This window comes from Tachysurus fulvidraco, chromosome 24, assembly GCF_022655615.1.
Source record: "Tachysurus fulvidraco isolate hzauxx_2018 chromosome 24, HZAU_PFXX_2.0, whole genome shotgun sequence".
Classification (NCBI taxonomy): Eukaryota; Metazoa; Chordata; class Actinopteri; order Siluriformes; family Bagridae; genus Tachysurus; species Tachysurus fulvidraco.
Window position 1 is genome coordinate 9,143,094 of NC_062541.1, and position 23,274 is coordinate 9,166,367.

Genomic DNA, 23,274 nt, shown 5'->3' on the forward strand with positions numbered 1-23,274 from the left:
CTACTACAATTCAAATCTCCACACAGCTACTGCAGCTTTAATCTTTAATCAATCTATCGTGCAGAACTATTCATGCTTATGTTAGCATAAATTTAAAAATAATCCATGCTGGACTGATTCAGATGCACAGATGTGTGTGCAGAATTGTTAGATGCGCTCAAGTGTACAAAATGTGATTTATTTAAATGTAATTTTTATGAAGTCGCTCAAATACTATAAATAAAGAGCGGATGCTTGGTATTTAAAAAGAAAGGTGGGGGCTTCAAAGCAAAAAATATAATACTAAGAAAAGAACAGATGCTTGTTACGGAAATAAACTGCTGAATAGAAGAATAAATGTGGACGTGCTAGACTGGGTTTGAAAAAAAAAAAAAAACGTAAAAAGAAAAAAGAAAAGAAAGTCCAGTGTGATGCAGTGGAGGTAGGGTCAGGTCAGGCGAAGTACAGCAGGATATGAAGGACATAAGAAGTGCCTAATCTGCCGGAGGCAACACCCTAAAGCCCTGAAACCTCTGCTGTGAGATAAAGAAAAACTCACCCGGAAACCTTCGCGCCAGGCTGCTCGCTCCTTCTTCTTTAAGCCGATTAGTGCCAGGAAACACAGAATTGCAGATTCTGCTCAGATATACATCAACACCAAGGCAGCACAAGCTACTGCAGCCAGACAGCAAACAGCTTCCAAGCATAAAACTTTCTTTCTATGTGGCTAAGGCGAGCAAGAAAAGTAAAAAAGAAAGAAATGAACAGAAGGAGGAAGTAGGCGTTCTTCAGAGGAAGAGGAAGCGGCCCGACGGCAACCTTGAACAACAAAGCGCCAAAATTCAAGTTAAGACGTAACTGATGCGACTGAGAGGAAACTGACTCGGGCACAAGCCACTCGATGCAAATGTAACTGAAAAATAACTGTCAGTATCAAGAGGGAGGAAATAAACAAACAAAAATTTGAAACAGCTTGGTTTTTCTTGCAGGTTCATTACAAGAAAATTAGCTCTGTGACTAGTTTATCAGAACATAATCGCTTCCTAACTGGTGGTAACTACAAGGCCTTATGACAGGGGAATAGCTCAGAATGGCTCAGCTGAATATCAGAACTAAAAGTGTCGCGTCCCAGAATATCACAAACATCGGGTACAGTGTGCTAATTAGAACGAGGGCAAAGAGAAGACCTTGAACAAGAGCTGCTGATTACAGCATGCTAGCTTCTTTAATTTCTGACATCTTCTGAATCCTGACTGAATGCTCTTGTTATTACTGAGGCAACAGTATTAGCTGCTCTCTGCCTCGCTCAAGAACGATGGGAAAGAGGTAGGAGTCAAGAGCATTAGCTACAGCCATCACTGATTCAAACCACCAGAGCTTAGCTGAAAACAGACACTGGTTTCATAGTGAAGACTTTTTTTCCCCTGTATCTATAAAGATCAGTGACAACAATGTGTAACAAGTAGTAATAAATAGAAGTAAACATCTTAATGCCTCATCTGTTAGTCCATCTTGTTACTGAATTCTGTGCCTCAAATATGCTTATTACCAAAATGAAGTTAGTTCTGGTGGGTCTTGAGTTACTGAACAAGGATCAGGAAGAAACAGGAAGAAATCTATTGAAAACATTACTTTAGATAATTGACTTTGCTGGGATCTGTTTGGCTCCATTCCAAACTTCATGTCATCTCCTGGTTACAGTGAAAAATCCTTGGGCAAAAACAAAACACATGGGCAGACATACAGACCATTCTAATTCACCCCCTAGTAGAAGAGGCATTAAAAATGACATTGCTGAACCTCTTCAGTCTGAAGATCATGTTAGGACTGAACATGTTGTGTTAAAGATAACAAATGATCAGTTGATTCCAGTATCTGGGCAGTTCTAATCTTGTTAGATCTCAGGGCCACATGTGATACTCACAAGATCCTTACAGAATGCTTTGAGATTACTGTAGGCCTCATGGGGTTAGAACTTGGCTTAAATTTACTATGAAAGTCTTCTTTAAATGAAGTCATGTGTTATATATATATTTATAGGTGGCTTTGAAGTACAGCACTGTCTACATTTATGCCAAATCTGCTGTATGACATCACACCCAGGGACATGAGCTGAGTAGAGCAATCAAAATGATGTGTAGCTCCTACCACCAGAAACTACAGTAGTAGAGCTAGCCCCATGAAATAATACTAAAGACTCGTAAAAGTATAAACTTTTGTCTGCGTAGAAGTTTGAACAGTTGATCAGAATTCTTAAGCATGCAGCTACTGAGCGCACAGTAAACATCAGCGTGTTGGGTTGTGGGTGGAACATCTGAGGTTTGAAACAGCTTATTGTTCTGAACATCAATGGCTGATCAAAAATTATGCTTCACAAAACACCTAATCTTCTTCTGTAGTGTTTTAGTATTCAGGGCAATTTCAATGCTGTCTCATCGAGATGTTTACCGTTACGTTTTCAGTGTCTGGCTGATGCCATTAATTATTAAGTAATCATTAAAAAAACATGTTCTCAATCCAAATATGTTTGGAAGACTTTTGGTTGTCAGAAATGTTCTGAAACGTGGCAGAGGCATGCCTCGAGTGAGCAATGTGAGGAATTAGAGGTCAGACAGATGTGTGCAATGCAGTAAACAACGGCATTTTGTTTTTTCCAGAAAAAAAAGCGCAGCTAAATTTAAAAATCTGACCTTCCCCCTCACTGCCTTGCTAAAAACTCCCCAGCAGCTCTGGATTGAACAACAAGACCGCAGTAAAGGTGTGAATGATTCACACACAGCATGGGGCATTCTGAACCATTACTGCTGCAAGTTCGACTCCGAAGAAAACATGCAGTGGCAAAAAAAATTCTACATTAACCCTAAGATATCAAATAATCTATATTAGCATTTTTTACTGAAGGGTTGAACTCCAGGCCTACTATCTTTCTCTAAGCTTTACCACTTAATATGCAAGTCTCTAGGAAAGGATGATAGAAAGCCTAAACATCTGACCAATGTCATCCATTTATCCCCTATAATCTACATAAAATCCTCTAAAACAGCAGTCTTATGTAATGTTGCTGCAGTATGCTCTTAACTCGCCATGCTTTATCAGCCTTAAAGTAGAAAGAAAAAAAAACAATCTGCAGCCTTTAAATGAAATCTTGTAGTGTTCTTAGTAGCACAGTGCCTTAGTGTAATATTATCCCAGATGAGGAAGAGAGGAGAGCAGAAATAGCAGCAGAACACAAAGCTGCAGTTTAGCTCCTATGATATTCCGGTCGCAGTCAATAAAGTGACTTCTTAGAAAAATCAGACTCAGAAAAATAAATAAATAAATAAAGTCCAGGCGGCACATGGCTTAGTTTTTATAGTACAAAACAAGCCGAGTGTCTATAGGCAATATTTCCCAACAAACTCTCAATGTCGGCGTTTACACTTGGGTGAAGTGGGCAGGGTTTTGTGTGACGCCGACCGGTGAATGCAGACACGACGGTTGGAGTGAGTTTCTGTTATTCTTAGATCTGGACACGTTGCATTCCGATCATAAACGTGTTTACACTTGTCTTTTCAATGCGTATGTGGACAACATCCAGATGCAGGTTGCATTTAATGCCAAGTGTAAATGCAGCCAATTTTTGGAAAAAATAACAGACCATTTAAATTCCAAAGACATCATTTAAATGTATACAGCCACATGAAAATGGTGCATAGCCTCGTTTGTTCGGCTACATCCCATAATTAAGCCGCATAATACGGAACTAAGTAGTGTGCCAATTAGTCTCATCCTCAGGCACTCCATGGCCCGTGGAGCGTCTGAGCCACAGTTTCCTGGCCACAAGCTTCAGAATAATGAAGGATACAATCACACTTCCATGTCACAATAAGGTTACATATAGTGACTGGACGGAACTGAAACATTTCCAGAATACTGTCTTTAGAGGGGTTTTTTTGGAAGCTGTTAGTGGTTAGTAAACAAGATGTGCTGATGAGCTAAGAGGGGGAAAAGTCTGTGTTTGGCCGTTTTAACTGCCAATCAAATAAACGTTTTCTGTGAAAGTACACAGGTCTTTACTACATTTCTGACAAAACATATCAGACTCTCTAGCCGCTGGTAGAAGTCTTAGTTCTGATACTTGCATCTATTATAACAGGTTTGCCACAGTGCTGAAACAATTGGTGATGTGTAAATAGGTTATTACCAACTCCTTACTTGGAGAGTTATTTCCTTTTACACCAATATGACTACCACCAACCTTAGCTTTTCATTTTAATGCAAATTCTCCCACAAGCTGGGCAGCAATCATCAATCGGTCATGGCTGGTCCTCATTCTCAAACGATGGCAAGGCGTGTCAGGGATCCGTTAAGATCAAAGGCAAAGCAACCTAAAGGGTCAGCAGGGCTAAAGCTTCATCCTGCGTAAATATGACCTCTCGTTGTGTAACCTTCTGCTACCAGGCTCAGGTTCTCAGCAGGCAACAGGCTAATCGTGTACCTCCTAACTGAGCCCAACACACACTCACTACAGACAGATCAGATGATCTCTAGGAATTTATTGTTTTAGGAAGTGCATTTCAAGATCTAAACAGAGAACACCTTTCACTTCACTATGCCAATGTTGTTAAGGTGAAAAAAAAAAGATACAATAGGAGGAACCTGACTGAATTACCATAGCGAACTCTCTCACTATAAATAAATAAAGCTTCACTGTGCTCTTGAATCAATCTTTGGCAGATAACAGTGGTCTTTTCCACTTAATTGTGTTTATAACAGAGGAAGAGTTGGGAGAAGAGAAATTCTAGAGATTTCCTCTACATCCCCATAAGACCAACATGACTCTTGGCTTACTGAAATGGACAATTGACATAGCTGAGGACTTACGCCCTGGACTGGAGTCATTCACAGCTGAACAACAGCACTGTGTCAGGAATGTGAGCTTGGATGCTAATGGTCCCACCAGCATGGTCTGGATATTTTTTATAACACTCTCCATCAGCAGAGCCCTGCAAGGACAGCAGAGGCTAAACTCTCATATGTCTTGAGTCTCAGAGGGTTTATCATTCTCCAAGAATAAAGTCAGACGAAAGCAGCAGCAATTTATTTGACACAACATGGCACACGGTCAAGAACATGGTGGAGATTGATAAATTCGTTATGTGAATGTTTTCCGACCACAGCTGTGTGATAAGAACAAAAACAGAGCTGACCTCTGCCAGCATGAGCCATTTGTCCTCAACCCTGGAAAATAGGTGGACAAAGAAGAACCTCCCCTCCATACCCATTGTCCTCCTATAAAAAGCCAGATAGAAGTGGAGGAGGGAGAGGTAAAGATCTCCAGAGAAAGAGAAAACCTTTATTCAGCAGCTCTGAAAGCAAAAGCACTATAATATTGAAACAGCTATGAATGCACAATGTGAAGGCACTGCTGCACTCAGCACTACTCTGTACAGAGTGGGATGGAGTGGGCAGTTTTGGGTATGGTGAAATAATAATAATAATAATAATAAAAAAAAGGAAAAAAAAAAAAATCCTAAACAGCTTTTTTTTCAAAAATATTCAGGGTTATAAAAAGCACCAAGTGGCCTGGATATGTGGGTTATGAAACACACCTTACACTGGAAATAAACTGTTTATTAGGTAACCAGGATATCAGAAAAATCAGTTTAACCGCAGAACACCAGTTCCTTATTAAAATCCCAGACATCGGCAAAGCAAAATAAAGGGAGAATCTTCGGTCTAAACATCAGGAGCACAAAGAGATGACTGAATTGGACATGGGGAATCACAGTGAGGCAACATTAAGCCACCTTGTTCATTTCTTTCGCTCTTGGCTCCCTAGCAATGGTACAGCAGCATAGTTTGCAAGATGCAAGACTTTTATACACACATTTCTGTTGATCCAGTGGAAAAGCAATAGTGGAACATAAAAGATCTACGGTTTGGCTTTGTTTGTGAAAAGGCACAGAGAATAAAGGAAGTGGAACAACACATTTCCCTAAAGGTAAAAATAGGGCATGCCCACGCTCTTTAGTCAAACAGTACTTTAAAACAGTGATTGTCAAAATGTAATAAAGAAAATTCAACAAAAATTCAATTCCACAAAAACACTGTGTGTCATCAGAAATTGCAAAGTAAATGGTCAGTCTGAAACAAGGAATAACATTAATTACAGAAATTACACCTATAGTTTTACAAGGTCATGTCCAGAAGAACAGACATTGAGACTTTAGAGAACATTCAATGCATGTAAATATCTTACATGGTCATAAGTGCTCATGTATTCTGAGGGCCCCCCCGGACTGCGGTATTATATTGTAACATACACTAGCAGAGTGAAACACCAAATGGAAGAATACTGTTACTCAATTACTTCAATTTGCTAACTTTAAACCAGCACAGTTTCTGGTGCAAATTCTCAGAAAAAATGTATATACATTTCTCTTTTCTGGTTGGTAACGTGTTGACAGAGCTTGTACAGAGAAGAAAAAAAGACAAAAAAAAAAAAATACAGGGAAGAAAAAGGAATATTTAAAAGACAAAAGAAGTCCGTCGTCTCATCTGTTAAGAGTTCAGGGCACTAACTGAATAGTGTGATGTGCCTTTCATAAAACAAAAATAACTACTGTGAATTGATGCATCTCATTTATAGCATGGAAATGATCACTAATGGCTTAATGGTTATGCATTAAAAGATAACTGTTGAAAACATTCAGTCATGGTAGCCACTTACCCAGACATCTTTAAAAAGACATTTTATATAAATGGAAGACATATTTTAGTTTAATAACCCTGCAGTGGACCAACAGCAGTCCTGTCTTATAGTATATTTACCCTTTATTACTCTCATCAACTATGCATAAAAACATCTACATATAAATGTTTATTTCTTCGGCGGCTCTCCACACCGATCTGATCTTTACTATCAGCACCTAAAAACAGAGCCTGGATACTTCATGGTCACAGCATATTATCCTGGCTGATGATTAGCTATAAGAGACAAACATAAACCATGTTAAAATAGAGTTGCAAGCAGCAATTAAGGGGACCAAGCACTTTCTGCCTTGTACCCTATACTTAAGCTGAAGGCAAGCTGGTGATGAGCTACTGCTTCACTTCATGATCAGCCTTCCCAAGCTGGAAATTAACTCAAAGCTTTCTGGTTAACATAACTTGGAAAATACAGGGCTTCGATGATTAAAAGTGTTGCTGAGAACTGGCTTCACTTTTTGTTTGCCAACTTTGACATTAAATTCACTTGCATGTTATAGAGAAAACATCCTCCACATCAAAAATCATTGAGTCATTGTAATTCATCCCCCAGTGAAGACCTTTATGTGAATAACTTTTAAACCTTTTAAACAAAATGCCATAATGAACTGAATAAATGTATAATTTAAAGTTTAATAGTCAGTGTAGCTCAACTTTGACCTTCATTCATAAAAATTAGTGGTGCATGTACAGGGTTCTGGGGAAACGCCTGCATACTGTAGCAAGCAGAAAGCAACAGAATTACATAAACAAAGTGCCGAAGCTAAACACTCTTCCTCCCTCATTACTGATAAAACCACAAGGATATTACTTCCCCACTGCAGAAAAGGAACAAGCAAACACAAACATTGCCATAACTACAAGGCGTTATGTTCCGTTAAGCTTATTCCCCCTACAGCTGAACTCTTTTCCTCTATTCCGTTAAGCAGAGGCAAATTCATATTTGTGTAATGCAGCATGCCAAAATGTTTGCAAAACTACCATTCTGCGTATTCCTATGTGAGGTGAGGCTAGTCCACAACACGAGGAGTGCTCGGCTCTGATCAGCCTCGTCACAGTTCCAGCTGCGGTCAGTCTTATAGACAGACCGAGCTATTCAGGGAGAATCTAGAAAACAAACACACCACTGTTATGTGGACCAACATACTGCTCGTAATAAATCACACAATTTAAAGATTAATGAAGGCTGTCACTTAGCTAGCGGGTTCCCAGGCCTGACCACTTTCACACTACAACACTGTGCCTCTATGCTGAAGGATCTGTTATCGTGTCCAGTGGCTACACTCTGTGTACTAGGGAAGATTCTCAGACAGCTTGTAAATTAAGGTCACGTCTCACCTTTCTGTAAAGTGAACTACAAAAATAGAGACTGGACCATATGCCTGATACATGCCATGTGCTTCCTTTATGCTCTCAAATGCAGTTATTCAAATTGTCGGCTAATGAAATTGAGACTAAATCCCAACATTACCTTTGCAATTAAGTCAAAATGAATTCGGTCATAAATGACACCTCTATGATTTTTATTTCAAGTAAAAATATATATATATATGTAATGTTTGATATAAATCAGTATCGAATCTTGCTTGAAAGATCACAGAATTACCTGTGAAGTAAAAAGATGCGCGATCGAGTAGGTCACACGATAAGAACATCCGAACACCTGTAACCACATGTAGCTTTTAGTAAGGTATATGGATCTGGAGTTCTCAAATCTGACTGATCAGAAGATGTCGCCTGATTGTCTGTGTTTAGAGCGACATCTCAAGAAGATTTGTAGGAATTATATAGAAATAATCACTAAACACAACACATTCTTATTACTATTAGAGTTCTACATTTATGGAATTGATCCAATTTTGAACAGGTCAAGATCACAGCAAGGTCAAAGTTTTATGGTCAATGTTTCTGGCTTATAAATCACTAACAAGAACCTAACAGACCTGATGGTGATGGTGGGATCCCCACCAAATCCATTAGCATAGGATGTTCAATTTATTGTTTCTATACTAACAGGCATCTAATTAAGCAAAAAAATATCATTCTTATGTGTTTTCTTTCCCATTATATAGCATTTAATGATAAAAATAATAAGTGTCTATATGGAGATACATTTATTTAATAGAGTGTCAGGACCTCGCAACACACCACATCGTAGTGTTATATTACTTACTTATTATACTGCAGTTCATTACATTTTATTCACAATGATCTAGTTTTGCACAAATTCAAATGGTGAGGAGTTATTAGAAAGAAGTCTTTTGTAAGTCATGTGTTGATGGTCTCTCTTAGCTGTTAAGTTACAGGATCAGTAGCGAAATGGGTTGATGCTTAAGGTTGCAGTATGGCCATCTGAAAGGAAGCAATATTGTGCTTTCTCTAACCATGATTCGTATTGATTATTTTTTATTTATTTCACAGCCTACATTATGATTTTATTCCTGGCTTGACCTCTTGGTGCTTTCAAAACATATTATTTTCATCCATCATGAAAAACACTAGTCCTAATGCATTTCCATTACCTTTTATCAACACAATACTGACGCAAAAAAGTGATATGGACATCTGCCTAACATCGTAAAACCATTAAACAAAACAGAATACATGAGAATATCTCAATCCTTCTGTTAGTGTAATGAACAGCCATAAAAACTCAAAGAAAAACAAGTGGGCCATTATAATAAAAATGAAATAATGCTTACATAAAATATAAAAAGTGAGTGTCAATAAAAATATCACATTTTTAAGGAAACATCTAAAGTTTTTCTGCAAGAACTGAGATACATCTACAAATTAAATACTTCATCTATAATCATTCCTATATTCATGCTTTTAAAAACCATGATGATCTCTAATGTCATTGTGCTGCTAGACCATTGTGAGCATGTCAAGGTTCTAAAAGGTTCTAGATTTAGATTCTACTAAAAAAATGAACTATAAGAAAAAAAAACATTCAAAGCAAATTCTACTGACTGCATAATGTTAAGTCAAATGATACAATATTGTGTCTGAAGAAGCTACATGAACATAAAAAAATCCAGTTTTACCCTTTTTAAATGGCAAGGTTAGCATTCCTGCTAATCAGAGCAGCACATCAGAGAAAATCCCGACGGGTTTTGCTAGCCTAGATTGAAAGTTCCATGATTGATTTATTGCTATTTTTATATGTCCTACTTCAAGAAAAATGGTTCAGCACAGACAGGGACAGCAAGGTACAGAATGTCTTAAAAAAGGTATGTTCTAAATTCCTTAGACAACATTAACAAGTTAACATTCATCCTGATGAACTGTGAACACAGCTGCGATGCACAGTCTGTTACAGATATGCACAGTCTACACAGATACACAGACAGACTGCCCACACACACACACAGACTGACCCCCACACACGAACTGACCACCCCCAAAACCTGACCCCCACACTAACCCCCCCCACATACACTGACCTCCCCCCCCCACACACTGACCCCCCACACACATAGAGACTGACACCCCCCCCACACACACACTCCCCCCCCCACATAGGCTGACCCCCATGCACAGAGACTGAACCCCCCCACACACAGAGACTGAACCCACACACTCTCACACACACTCTCACACACACTCTCACACACACTCTCACACACACTCTCACACACACTCTCACACACACTCTCACACACACTCTCACACACACTCTCACACACACTCTCACTGGCTGCAGTCTTAAAACGAGTCACTGTGTGACTGGCACAGGGAGGGAAACAAAGACGACACTGTGATTTAACACCCCCCACTCACTCAAAGCCACCCAGCTGTCCTTTACCCCTCCTTCACCCTCTCACTGTTTCTAATACACACTCGTAGCCTTGAATCCCAGAGGTCCAGGGCTTAACACTCTGACCGGACAGACAGACGAGTCATCGCCACCAAAGCAAGAACTACCAGCGGGAACGCCCTTAAACCCCACCCACAAGACCAGGCTGCTGTTATTATGTGCCCACACACACACACACACACACACACACACACACACACACACACACACACACACTTTTCCTTGTCCTCAGCCCTACCCATTCATTGAGGCCCTCTATTTATTTTTCTTTATGGTGGTTAAATCTTACAACTCTGAAGGCTGCCCTTCTTTTGGAGCATAGGCTTTGATGTGACTGCTGTAAGTCTATTTTCAGCTAGGAACAGAGGCATATTGACCTACCACTGTATTATTGTCTGCCCTTTCATGTCTTAATTGTGGCTTGCACTTTTTTTTTGCAAGTATAAGGAAGGAAAACAAGACAGAAAGAAAACCACTCCAGCTTTAAAAGGAAGCTTGCAATCTTTGATCACCTGATTTATATTATATGAATGTTACTCTGAAAGGCAGAATAAATGCACAAGTTAAGAGCAATAACTGATTCAATTGTGCATGTTAAAGCAGGAAATGAATGTGAGCACAATGCTATAACAGGAAGTTGCCCGAGTCTGTTCTCAGATATTTCCTCTACACATAGAGGATGGAGGAGTGTATGTGTGTAATGATTTACAAGGCAGCACGGATAGCACTAAATAAGTGAAAACCCAAAACAAGTCAATTACTATTGACTGTAAATAACAAATAAATAAAGTCAGTTTTAAAAATAATTCGTTCCACATTTCACCAAGTGATGAGATTACACCCTTAAATGTGTTTGCCATCGTACTACAATCACTTCCAGAGATGTGTATATTTTGAGAATGTTTTTTCTTCCTAGATAGATCTAAGATGTGATATCTATGGATAATTTTAGACTGAATTGATCCAAGCTGACAAAAAGCAGCTGAGAATCTGGAGGTAACCCACGTGGACATGAAGAGAAAAGAAACTATAACATAAAAGTAGTTTAAAAAGCACAAAATTCTAAAAGGTTTAAATGAAGATGTCTCCAAAGCCATTTCAATAAAGTCCAAGGTTGGGCTTACAACAAGGGTCACAAACTGGTAGTCAGTGCAACAGATACAGACCCAGCTAAGTATTTTTAGAGGATCGAAATGAGCACTATAAATAAATAAATAAATAAATAAATAAATAAATAAATACTGCAGCAGTACCAATCAATGCAATAGAATAAACTGTTGAGACTTAAAAGTTCAGCAGCCATTTGAAGCAGATCCTTTGTTTTGGCCAATCACATGCTGTACATATTGTGTATACTAATAAATAATTAATTTTTTAATAAAAAATGTTTGCTGCGTTTCATTTACCTTCTCGGGATTGCTTAGAAGTGAGGATAGCTAGTGAAAAATCCAAATGTTTAGATGACTGAACAGAGAAGTATGTGTTTATTCCCCACATCAAGTTCACAACACATGTTTCATCTGTCATCTGTTCGGAATGCGTGCTGATATTCGAGTGATATTACGTAAAAACAAAATCAGGCCCACTTCAAATTGATGCATCTTATTTGCAGCCATTTCATTAGGCTGGACTGTCATCAATATTTAGATCCTATTCAGTCAGGGAAAAGCTAAACGTGAACTTTTATTATCATCTTAAAATACTGTCCGTTGAAATAATGAGGAAATATCTATGAGGGATTAAATGTCCGATTGGTATAAAATCTTTGTTCTGAAAGGGAGCAAACTTTCACACTTGTATTTACGATGACACAGACGTGTTCTTACTTAGGTTTGTTTAAAATCATTGAACAATACTGCTTCATTTTTTTATTTTTTTTTATTTGCAGTTAATGCAGTTAGAGGGTAAACTGGTGATGGAGCGTACTGTAGACAGATGCCTCGTCTGGTGCGAGAGAAACATAGACAGTGATAATCAGATCAAACAGAGCATAACTAAAGCACAGCAGAGGAGCAGAAAGCCACCTGACACGTATCCCGACAAAAGCGGTACGCCACGTCAAGCATGTCTTAAACAGAAGAGTGGCATGAGAGCAACTCGCATATGTACAAAAGAAAAACAGATTCACAGTCTGTTAAACTGCGCAGCAATTCGTCTCTGTGATTTCAGGCCTCACAGAGAGAAAAGGACTGCCTGCAGATGTACACACTGCTCATGAGGTTTCAGTGCTGTCAGAGGCACAGGGAGGCTCACACAGCGCTTGTTAGAAAGCAGCAGTGCATCAGCGGCAGTGTTAGGAGGCTCAGGAGAGTTTCTGACAAAATGAGGAAAGATTCATGCCACAGCATTATTTTTTTTAAAACACAGCTGCATTGGCATGTTCACCTTTGTTATTTATGATGGGAAGAAAAACAAGTCACTCAGAGGACTTGGACCACTTGCCACAGCCAGATTCTCAGAACAACCAGTTATGAGTTTGAACCAGTCGAGTTAATGAGTCAAACGCTGTCAAACTGAGTCGCATTAACAAAGTCAACCTTCTCCATCAGATGAATTGTGATTTATTGCTGAATTGTTGATGAATGCTTATGAATCGTTATTATTTGTAATTCATTTTAAACAGGGGTAATAACTTCCATCATAACATCCCTCAGCATCAGTCACCACTTGGAAAACTAATGTTTCTCTTTTCAGATGGACTTTTTATGGACTGTGGTATCCATTACAGGATTAAATGCTCGCATCCTTATGACCACTCAAAAAAAAATGTGATTAATAATGCATTTGGTCAATAATGCAGTTGGTGTAGTCTTAAATACAAAACAGGATGTTGAATATTATACTAAAGCAGCATATTGCAAGATGTTTCCTTTTGCAAACGATTTGTTTTTTCCATGAATTTATATTCACACTTTTTAGTCATCCATTGTAAATGACTGATCCATTCCTAGTTACATTTAATGATGTGTACCTGTCATCACTTACTTTATAGCAGCGATGACATTCCCTCAGCAGACATGTCTTTCTCTCCCAAAGTCTATAAGTCCTTAAATCAGGAACAGATTACGTTACTGAGAAACTGTAATGGCAGCCTGTTTTAAATGCTTTATTATTAGCCATAGATATTGTGGTGCATGCAGTATACAAGCCGGGTACAATTGGCACAACTGAATTTCAGTAGCGATCTGTGGTAATAAAAACTATGCTTTCACCATTGTGCAAAATTTCAGACCAATCAGGGAACACCAGCTGTACTAACCATAAGATTCACTTGGAAATCACTTCAGTCTGAAGCCAAATGAAACGACATGGAAAAGATTCACAAGTGTCACACAAAATCTCTGACAAGGACTTGAGCAAATGAACTGGGTGTGAAAACAGCATGGCATGAGCTTTAATTAGCCCGTTTAAACTGAAACCTGGGTGCTGTTTGTTTCGGAAGGTGTGAACACTCCATTCACACTGTGGAGGATACCTCAGAAAACCCCCATTAAGACCATTTGGGCTTAATCTGCTTGCAGCAAGCTAGAGGCGACAGTGGCAAGAAAAAAAAACCTCCTGAAAACTCATTAAATAGTATGCAGACAATTATAAGGTTAGAACTGTTCTAGGAAGGCCACAGTATCAGGAAGAGATTATATATTAGACTTAGACCTAAATAAACAGATAGAAAACACCCTAATTATCTCCGAAAAGCATCCACGGAATTTCCACAGTATTTCGGCCTTCTGTCCGCAAGAAAGCATAGATCGAGGTCACTAAAAAGCCTTGTGAATTTCCGAATTGAAAATGTTTTAGCGAGGTCTCTAATTAGATCTCTACAGTTTCATCTCTAATGCAGCTCAGCTCACTACTAATCCCAACTTTCCGATGTTACAAATCCATCCCATTTACATTACATTTACAGCATTTGGCAGACGCCCTTATCCCCTGTAGGTATTTGCCGAGGGAGACGTTCTGCACATCACGATGTGTTACGTTGTTCTTTAGGTGTGTGACACACAATTTCATTACTGCTGTGCTGCCATGGTCTTATCATTTAATAACAAATGAGGCAGATGGAGTAAATAAAAGTGTATGAATGGGTTAAAAAAGACTCTTAAAGGATTTGTGACATTCAAACAAATGACTAAAATTACACAACCACTCAGACAGCTTGTCTGCTTTAATACTGTGCTGCCTTTGCTAAGATATACGATTGTGCATCAAGGGGATTAAAAAAAAGATCTGCTGTCTACACTGAGATTGGCGGCAGCAGCTCTAGTGCATTTTTATCTCGTCATAAATGGGTCATTTTCCCCGCAAGAGTCAATGAAGCGTACATGTCGGAGAGCCGCATTTCAGCATTTAACATTCAGTTTTATCTGTGTTCTGCAGGGAAAGTCAAGGTCAGTGTGTGAATGAAGAACTCCGTGGCAGTGTAATACAATCGGCACGCTTCATACTGTAACAGATACTACGCTGATGTGCACAAAAATAAGCTTGGTGGTGTCTCGTGTGAAAACAAAAAAACTAACAATTTTCATGCCTTTCCGCTCAAAGAGAGCAATGCAGAAGTAGACACGCACCAAAACAAACATTTTAGAAGGTATCTAATAGCGTGTGGTTCATCTGCAGAAAAAAAAATGCAGACAAATTCAGACCTTTAACGCAAACAAGCTGAGGTCAGCAGTGTGATATCAGTATGCAGCTGAAAAAGAAAGAAATTTGTGACTGCTATAACTTTCTGCGAAGTCAAAGCAGGCCAAGCCAAGACTTTCAAAGGAATTAATGTGCGGTGCTTTGAACGTGGCTAAAACCTTTCGCTTCCACTTCAGTGCCGCAGTCATCCGAATGTTCTCTTCACCTTGATAAGTTTTGGTTTGACATGCCCTGCATTACAAGAGGGAAAAGAGTTTTTCTCTCTCACTGGCACACGCTCATTCACTCGATATCAGCACAGGCTCATTCGAGGCAAGGTCCCATGCTGTTCGTCACACTCCTCCCACTTTAGACAGAACCCCGGTGAAATAGTGCCGCCTAGCACAATAAATTTAACGCACCTGCTAGGTCCTGGCACCTACCCAGTAAATCTCAACATTAGAGAAAGTCTTGAAAAAAACAGTTCGAGACCTGAGCCACGAGTGCTGCACTTTAAATCCACACGATCCATGGCGTGCCATCAGGATCCCAGCAGGATTTATGCAGCTCTGTGTTAGGCCAGTTCATTAGTGGCGTAACAGATACTCGCATACTCGGGTAATGATAAGAGCTGGAGAGGTGGCACAGACGAGGCAAGAGAGAGTAGGTCACCGCAGGGATACGGCCTGATTATTTCCTGCACGCTAGGCCACGAGCCGTCGCGTATGCCAACTATCTGAGACCGAAACTTTTACAGGAACCCCATAGGCAATCCAGGCAAGCACAGCTGGAAGGACACAGAGCAAGCAGATGTAGCAAGTGAACATCTGCACAGCGTTTCCTGCCTGTCTGAGAAGTCGATGCCAGAAGCAGCAAGGCCAGAGATTCCTGAGAATCAAAGATATAAGCTTATCGTTCCAAGGAATTTAGTGTCAAAGGACACGATCTTAAAAACATCAACAAACATTTTAATGAAAGAACAAACATAAATGGAATAACTCCACTCAAGCAATGACTAAATTCACCAGATAGATCAGTAAATTTGATCACAAGAAGACATCAACACAAAAATAAAGAGCATGTATGATTGACATCTCTGTCTGAGATGCCCACATGCTGCTAAACTAAACACAATAACGCAAGCTAGACGAATCAGGAATGTTCAACCCTACAGACAAGTGCAAATATTTCCATTTCCCCAGGACACAAAAGGAAACAAACCTGTTTAAGAAAGAAAAAACAGTACAAGATAAAATATTTACAGCATTGTCGCTGCACAGCTTCAGGGTCCCTGGTGCTTCTCTCATGTTCTCCCACTCCCCAAAAACATGCCAGAGGGTGAACTGCTGATTCTCACTTGTCCCTGGATATGAATGAGTGTGTGAATAACGTGTGTGTGTTTGTGCCTGCAGACTAGTGTTCCATGCAGGACATATTCTCACCATAAGACCTTAACAAAATTAACATGCTTACTGAAGATGAACTTTTTCACCCAAATGTAACTTTCATATCTGCCTGCGTTGTTATCCTCTGTAGAGTTTGGCAATATGATGCTATAATATCGATATCATTAGCATCACTGTTGTCATTACGACCTTGCTGTTACTCACGCTAAATCAGAAGTAACTGACTGGATGTTAAAAGCAATTTTACACCACTTGCGTTATTCAAATGTAACGAATAAACTGAAAGAAAATGAAGACTGAACAACATGCTCTGAATCTATTATGGCTCTTGATGGCACTTAATGTCAGCACCATCTCAGCAAAATAATATAGAACCATATGCCAGACATTGTGGATTATGAAGAGGGTTTCAAGGATCTTGATGGGATCTTTTTCTGCCGTATCACCCGCCCGCAATTTTCTAAAGGGCATTTAAACACATCCAGATCTCACTAACACTCTTCCGCTCCAACTCTGGCATGTAGCTCAGCCAATCTTGACTGTTTTCAAATCAGGTTCTGAGAAACTCATGGCAAACCTTCTTTTGTTGCTTTTGCTTAATGTATCGTCTCAGGTTTTTAAAATGGAAATTCGTTTTTTTGTTGTTGTTTTTTTGTAGGCAAACAAAATGACCTACAAAACCACCATAAATATGTTTGGAAAGCAATTAAGGATTTATTCCTGGTGTCCTGGAGCTTTACTAGAAATGCAAATGCTTTTTGGAGAGCACAGGTTTTTCACTCCCCTGACTAAGAAGTTCAGTTTATTTGTCATTCACTGATGAGCATAATAAAAGCTAGAACTAAATGTGCTTATGTAAAGCTCCTCCTCTTTTGTACATCATTTGCAACACCGTGACACTGACACCTCTATTTGCACCTGTCTTCTTCTGTAATTAATCTAGAGGTGGTAATTACATGCAAGGCAAATCTCATCTCAACTGAAACAGCAAATTAATCGGTGCCTGTGAAACTACGGACATAGTCAGAGGACGAGGAGGAGGAGGAATGGTGATGTACCTGCTGTCTGAGGATACCTGCTGGTCCCTGAAAGCGTGGTGGGCAAACCGCTTCAAGTTCTGTGCAAAAAGAATTAACTACAGACAATGACAACGAGGAATCTATCAGCAGGGGAACAATTTGCAAAGTAACAACTCTGTGAAGTGAGTTGGTATGATTTAGATGGGGGTAGGGTGCTAGGAAGACATGATCAGACACTGCTGTATAAAATGAAAGTGAAAAAAAAAGAGAGAGAGAGTGAGAAAAGGAAATGTGTGAGAGAATTTCTAGCTATGTGGGGTAAATTCAATTGTATGGCTCTGGTTTTAATCTGCAATCTTAAAACGTTAAAATCTCAGTGTTAAAGAGAGCAAATCTATCAAGGTCAGAATGGGATGCAAGTGATCAAGGGGCATAAACGGGTTGCCATACTGGCAGTCTGAAAAGCAGCACGGTTTGCAGGTCACATGGACCGAAGTCGTGCAGCAAGGTGCCAAACCCGAGACTCTCTCTATAAGGTGGGATGAGTTCGGTTGCAGTGGAACTGTGCCGCGTTGTATTCCTATTGTAAACTGTGCATGTGTTTTAGTTCATGATCATTCATTTCCAATGCACAGAGTATAAAATCCAGTCCAGGAAACAATCACTCAGATTCAAACTACAACAAACCTGCCCAGTGTGAAAACCACATAAGATAGCCACAACCAGGAATGCACCAAGAATCTAGTGCACGATACTCTGCAATACCCATCCTGTCACACTTTCATACCACTATATTTCATTAATTCATTCATCTTCAGCAACTGCTTTTCCCAAGCCAGGATGTCAAAGACTCTCTCAGAGCTTATTGAAAACATCGAGCGACTATACAAACAACAGAGTGAATGGAGCCCAACCTAGCTCTTAGCACACTCTGCGCTGCACCCAACTGCTTTCATAATAACAGATACGATCTTCAAATAAGCAGTTAGGCCCTACATACTATCCACATGTAAATGTCAGCATCAACTGTTATTAACCTAATGACTATGCATGACTTTGCACTGGTTTAATTAGCAGCCAAAGTGTACGGTGTGTGTTTCTGGGTTGCTGGATACACACTAGAGCATGATCTCTCCCTCTGACAGTCAACAGAAAATCAGAAGAGCTAGTAAAGTAAAGGCGTTGGTGTCTGAATGACTGTCAGCCACACAAGTGACTCAACTAATTCAGGATGACTGGAATCCGCTGTCACTGTGAAAAGACAGTCTTCTGACAAACCCCTTAAAAATAAAGCATGCCAAGAATGTAGCATTTTTGATAGCTGATAAATGCCAAATGATCCACTAAAACATTTGGGTTTTTGGGGTTCATATTCGGGTGATGTAATGTGGCTGGATGGCACAACAAACCATACTTTTCATCCATTTATAGTTACACACAATGTTGGGCAGCTATAAACAGTCATTCCCTCACCACCCTCAACATTCATCTCTGCTGGAAGTTATGAAGCAAAACGTCCAGCTTGTCATGTAACTAAGAAACCAGAAAGCATCTGACACTGGAAGGCCTCTGTACAAAGACTTTCCTATGACAAAAAAATGTGCTGAAGTGCTGACACTGGATGAGATTCCTTACTCAAACTTCTCTTTACAGAAATATTCACCATAATGCAGATGATACTGTTTATTCTTATGTGTAGATTGTATGGATTATCAGCCATAAGTTACTTTAGAAATGATATGTAACAACTGTGATTTGTTTTCAGCTGAAAATACTCTCAGACCTGCTATTACAGACAATTCATTAATGCTTTCTGCCCAATCAGATTTAAGAATTCAACTGTAATGCCGTACAGTTAAAGATTCCATTATTGCAAAACAAAAACAAAAAAAAACTCTTCTGAAGTATTACGATTACCGTTTTAGATGGTTTGGAACTAGTGATGACAGCTTTAACCAAACATGTATATTATGTATTAGAAAACTATTATAATATTTTTGCCTCATAAACTTTCTAGAGGCTGGATGATCTAAATCTAGATCAAGAACTGATCTAGATCCCTCCACTGGCTTCTGGTAGCTGCACGCATCAGATTCAAAACACTGATGCTTGCTTACAAAACCAAAAACAGACCACCTCCCGCTTTACTCAAAGCCCTCATCACTCCTCGCACTGCACGCCGCACCCTCAGAGCTACCAGCATTGCTTGACTGGTGCCACCATCTCTCAGGGTAAAAGGCAAGTATACAAACAAGACTCTTTTCTGTTCTGGCACCGAGTTGGTGGAATGAACTTCCCCTTGGGGTCCGGACAGCTGAATCACTGGCTATTTTCAAACGACGGTTGAAGACCTACTTCTTCATGAAACAGTTCAACTAGCACTTCCTTCTAAAAATAAATAAATAAATAACTTGAACAATGCTTCCGTCTGTAACCTAGAGAACCAGCATTAATGTATCCAATGATAGAGACTTAAGCACTTCCGTATGTCGCTCTGGATAAGGGTGTCTGCCAAATGCTGTAAATGTAAATCTCATTCCAGTGCAAACTTTAGCTTGTACAATTTCCTGTTTTCTGAAAAGCGTTAAATCAAACACATTTATCATAATCACACTAGCAGTTTGAGTCTATTGAATCATTTTGAGTTGTCCAATTCAACACAAGTATATTTGTACATGCCCTTATAATAAATGTATTTAATAAATTGATATAATAATTATATTATATAATTATACTAATAATTTGCATATAATAAACAAAAGTATATGCAACCGACCATGTCCAGTTTGACCCATTACATGTTGTGTGCAACCAATGATAAGATCTGTTAAATGTTCCTCATTGGAAAGTTTTTATATTTGTTTTTTGCTCAAAAGATGAAAATTATTCATGACAATCAGATGTAATCCCAGATGAAGGATTTAAGGATTACTGATCTCTTAAACCTGGTTTAAAGTTACACAGTAAACAAAACGCGACTTGAAATAAAACTTTGATGAATAAATCACTGATTAACTCAACTTTAAGAGAAATTAACATTAATTCATGCAGAACGACTCAAATTAAACTACAATTTGGATCAAATCTTTGATTAGCTCTAAACTTTGTCAAAGCTGGATTAAGATCAATTTCTACAAGCCGATTCAAATTTAAATAAAATGTTGAACACATCATTTATTAGCACTAAACTGTAAAAAACTTGATTCAATTGAATCGATTCAGCACAAATACAACTTAAATGAACAATTCCTTACTCCAAACTCCTTAATGTTTCAGCCTCCGATCATAACATAAACAAAAATCACATTCTCACAAAAACAGCATGTGAAATGCGGGTTATATTTACTAAATGAACTAGAAACTAAGATCAAGTTTAGTGTCGAGTCGTTAACTGATTCCTGCTCCGGTGCGACTCCTTAACGACACGAGCGACAGCGCGAGCCGCGGGTCACGAGAAGGAGATTCACTGAGCGCGCGCTTGACTCAAAGCGCTTAACTAAAACACGCACGAGCTCCGGACCTGCTGTTTATATCCAAACCTCGTGTGTTAACGCGATTGTGACTCACCAGAAGCGGCGAGTAGAGCCCAGCTCCGCCGCGGTACTGCTGCGGAGAGTTTTGTAGCTGTAGTGTCTGCGCGCTCTCCCTGTCTTTCTCTCTGTCTCTCCTCCACATAGATAGCGCTGATGCTTTCACTTCCTCCTTCCTCCTCCGCGTGCTGATTGGTTCAGCTTCGCGTGCCACATCGACCAATCAAAGCACAGATAAAAGAGTAGGGCGGGGCCAACAAGCCGCTCCCTACTACAGCACTATATAGAAAAGTATGCAAGAACAATAAGCTGCCTGTGGTGTAGCACACTGTGAAGTACGGTAGTATGCGGCTTTGGACGTAATCCACTTCTTTCATTCATCCTGAACGATAAACGTGACAGTGTTACGCATCTAGACATAAATTCAGCATCTTTTTTTTTTTTGCTATTTTCTTTTTAAATACAAGACAAATTTATGAAATGTAGCCATACTAAAATATCTGTCATTATAAAACAAAAACACATGAATAATATTGTTAAGCAAAACATATAGCCTTTGTATATAAATGCATATGTAAATTTTCTAAAGCTGATTATTATTATTATTATTATTATTATTATTATTATTATTATTATTATTATTTTGCAGTTGTATGTTTTTTGTATAAATCGTAAATGTTTGTAAATTTGCACTTAATTTCGTTTTCATCTGTATGTACGATTTACAAACTCGGTTTGCAATTTTTTTTATTTTAATTTTTAATTTTATTTAAAACAATCTGTAGGGTGTAAAAAAATGATTCACTTTTACATGGAAGTTTTCATATTTGGAAAGTGTGTGTGTGTCGCCGATTTGGATCTGAAAGTTGTAAATCTGCATTTAAAGTCATTTTATAATTGTAAATCTAAAGTTGATTTCAATTTAATTTTTCATTCATTCTTTCATTCATCCTCTATAGCCGCTTTATCCTGCCACTTTCAAGGTAGATCCCAGGAGCATTGGGCACAAGGTAATAATATACCAGTAGTAGCAGTCCAGTACAGTGAGCAGCACCTACATACACACTTACTGTAGTCAACTCCACATACACAGTAAACTAAGCTCAAGTTTAAAACAGGAATACTGGAGCTGTGAGGTGGCAGAGCTTCCGATAACTCAAATTAAATCTTGTATAATTTATAATGCTTCCAAGCATTCTGGAAAAGCAAACATTTTTCAACAGCCAAACATCTGGAAACAAGATCCCTATTTTAAATCTGGATTTGAATGGGCAAATTTCACAATTCAATCCCAGTGCCTTAAATTTCATTAAAGAATTGCTTTTGTTAATTTAATATACTTGACATCTAGCAGAACACTTGAACCAGACTCTAAATGGCCTGATTTCCCAGTCATAATGTGTCTTTTTTTTAAATCCTATTACAGAATATGTAATAAGGTAAACATCCTGAAATTAAAAGTAATGGTGCATTGGCCATACACATTTGGAAACATTTACCCTAAAATAAAAATATAAATCATAATTTCTTCCTTCCTTCCAGTTTTGTATCAGTGGAAAACACATTTTGCTCTGAAATGAGCTCTATGCTGTTACTTTCTAAATAGAAGTGCCTATATTTGCAGATTTTCTGCTTGCTCAGACACTTTTTTGGTTCCACGGGTGGCAACACACATGGTTTAACCAGTAGACTCTTTTATATACGCAGCTTTATTTGTGCTGCTGGGATTTAAAAAGAAAAAAGTTAAAATCCGTTTCAAATCCAGATGATGATTTAGTGAAGAGAATGCGGTTGTGCTGTGGCTAAGGAACATTATGAAGGTTGTTCTGTGATACTGATGTCTCTACTGAGATAAAAGCTGCACACACACTGACACAGTCCTAATGCTGCTTTTTATCTAATGCCTTAGGCCACATAGCCAGATAGAGTTACCATGGAAAAGAGGGGTGGCAAGGGAGGCCCGTAGCTTGCACACACACACACACACACACACACACACACACACACACACACACACACACACACACACACACACACACACACACACACACACACACACTTACTTTCCTGAGGTCAGCGATTTCACAAATTATTCGAGATGCAAATAAAATCTATCCCAAGGCTACAGTTAATAGGAATCTCATCAAATT

The 23,274-nt window shown here is 39.0% G+C and overlaps 1 protein-coding gene across 5 annotated transcripts in view; it reads right to left on the reverse strand.

The window, feature by feature from the left end:
- Positions 1–21,327, reverse strand: part of elmo1 (engulfment and cell motility 1 (ced-12 homolog, C. elegans)) — a 74,696-nt gene extending 53,369 nt beyond the window's left edge. For 2 of the 5 annotated variants that reach the window (XM_047807965.1, XM_027175619.2), the window contains exon 1: positions 539–767. The gene's annotated coding sequence lies outside the window, so the exon portion shown is untranslated. Of the gene's footprint in view, positions 1–538; positions 769–21,161 lie in introns of those variants that run through there. The other 3 variants (XM_027175618.2, XM_027175621.2, XM_047807964.1) reach the window with 3 other exon arrangements.
- Between the last annotated feature and the right edge of the window lie 1,947 nt (positions 21,328–23,274).